Genomic DNA, 2,500 nt, shown 5'->3' with positions numbered 1-2,500 from the left:
TGGGTGTCTGGCACACAGAAGATATCCCATGTTCGAAAACTAACTTAATCCTCTTCAAATATACTCAGTAGAACTCTTTTGTGCTTTTCTTTAACAATGACTCTGTGATCTCAACATCTGTTACTTTGAAATGTGTTTTTATAAAGACAATGCCACTATGTTCCCCTGACAAAGAGTCTTAACACACTCTAACGCTGATGGATAGCCCCTTTATCTTGTATTTCTTGTGGTTTGACACTTGAAATCTCTTCATTTTTCTCAATTTCTGTGAAGAAGAAATCCTCTTATTTTTTGCCATTTTCTTCATTTATAATTCACCTATATGTTTAGCATAGTCTAAACATTGTGAGAAATGTCTTAAAAGAAGAAAACTATAGGAAAAACCATGTCATTGTGTCAAGTAAATCTTTGATGTTGTGCCAATGAAGAGTATTTAATAGTCTCTCTCCTTTGGACACTATCCCTCTAAAAATTGTTTTATCACTAGCCATCAACTAATCCCTGGTAGAACATCAACTCTCAGTGGCTTAAGTTACTGCTGTAGGGCGTGTTTCTGTTTTAAAATAAAAAGAACGTGAGGGACTAGAGAAATGGCTCAGTGGTCAGGAGCTCCTCACACAAAGGACCTGGACTTGGTGCCCAGTTCCCACATGGACACTCACAAGAACCTCTAATTACAGTTTTGGAGGATTTGGGCGCCCTCTTCTGGCCTCCTAGGCAAATAGACACTCATAGTTCACTCAAGGATGGGCAGACACTCAAACCCATAAAATAAAAAATTTTTAAACTCCTTTAAAAGTAAAATAAAACCTCGCCCAGCAGACCACTTACTTCATCATCTCTATGTCGGTCAGTGATGCGGCGCTCTGAAGGCCTCGGGAGCGGTGGCGAGAAGACGGAGGTCGTGATTGACCTAGGAGAAGCCTTTACCAAGTGTGGATTCGTAGTGTGATAAATTCCTAGTGTGATAAAAAGAGCTGGCATGTCTAAGCCAATCAAAATTGCTCCGTGTAATATCGATACAGAAGAATTATATTCCTACCTAAAGGAATTCATCCACATACTGTATTTCAGGCATATGTTGGTGAATCCCAGAGACCGCCGGGTTGTGGTTATTGAGTCGGGTTATGTTCTTCCCACTTCGGAGAGACCCTTACTCGAGTTCTTGTCAAATATTTTGAGGTTCCATCTGTCTTACTTGCTCCAAGTCATCTGGTGGTGCTCCTGATGTTCAGGATTAAGTCTGCCATGGTCCTGGATTGTGGATACAGGGAAAGCCTGGCGTTGCCTATCTATAAAGTTATCCCAGTACTGAATTGCTGGGGAGCACTGCCCTTAGGGGAAAAGCCCTTCACAAGTACACTGTTGGAACAATGTACGGTTGACAGTGGTGCGGCCAAATGACAGTCTTCCCTCGGTGATGGGTTCAGTTCCAGAGGGTGTGCTAGAAGATATTAAAGTGCGGACATGCTTTGTAAGTGACCTGAAGCATGACTACACAGCAAAATTTAATATTGATGGAAGTAATGAATGTCCCTCTCCACCTCCAAATGTCAACTATCCACTGGATGGAGAGAAAATTTTACATGTGTTTGGATCAATCGGAGATTCAGTTGTGGAAATTCTTTATGAACACGATAATGAGGAGAAGTCAGTTGCTACTTTAATATTGGATTCCCTTTTACAGTGCCCAGTTGACACCAGGAAGCAACTGGCAGAGAATCTGGTAATCACAGGCGGCTCGTCTATGTTGCCAGGATTTCTCAACTGATTGCTTACAGAAATACGGTGTTCGGTAGAAAAGCCAAAATACAGGAGGACACTTGGCACCAAGAACTTCTGAATTCATTCTCCACCTGCAAAAGGCTAATTGTGTGGCCTGGTTGGGAGGGACTGTTTTTGGAGCATTGCAAGACATACTTGGGACCCGCTCCATTTCAAAGGAATACTTAACCAGACGGGCCGTATACCTGACTGGTGTTCTCTCAATAACCCACCTCTGAGAATGGTGTTTGATGTTGGGAAAACGCTACCACCGCTGATGAGAAGAACATTTTCCACTGAGAAATAAATGATTAAATAAATTCAGCTTTGCTTTATTTCAAATATTTAATCAATTACAAGTAAGCTGTACAAAGTATGTAGGATGATTTAATACATAGCAGTGGCCTTTACGTAGCAAAGTATTTCTGTATACTCTCTTTGCATTGGTATTTAATTCATGTGACTTTGTCTCTTGTGTCAAATGTTGTAGTGAATACTTGTGAGATCCGTTGCATTTCTATCAATAAAATATAGTTAAGCTGTTCAATTTTGTTAAAAAATAAAAATGAAATAAGAAATAAGCTTAAAATCTGTGAGATTCCCCCAAAACTAAACAAGTGAATCTCCATACAAGTTGGGGAAAATCATTAAGCACTCTGAATCACACAAGATGTTGGAGCTCCTCGGGCCATCACAGGATAAAAGGTCTTTGTGTTGGTAGATCCTGTCTAGAAGA

At 40.5% G+C, this 2,500-nt stretch overlaps 1 pseudogene; it reads left to right on the top strand.

Annotated features, from left to right (window-relative positions):
• Positions 1–856: 856 nt before the first annotated feature.
• Actr10-ps1 (actin related protein 10, pseudogene 1) lies at positions 857–2,071 on the top strand (annotated as a pseudogene).
• The last annotated feature ends 429 nt before the right edge of the window (positions 2,072–2,500 follow it).

Source organism: Rattus norvegicus, chromosome 2 (genome assembly GCF_036323735.1).
Source record: "Rattus norvegicus strain BN/NHsdMcwi chromosome 2, GRCr8, whole genome shotgun sequence".
NCBI lineage: Eukaryota > Metazoa > Chordata > Mammalia > Rodentia > Muridae > Rattus > Rattus norvegicus.
Note: the sequence above shows the minus strand (reverse complement) of the source record. Positions and strands in the feature narration are given on the sequence as shown.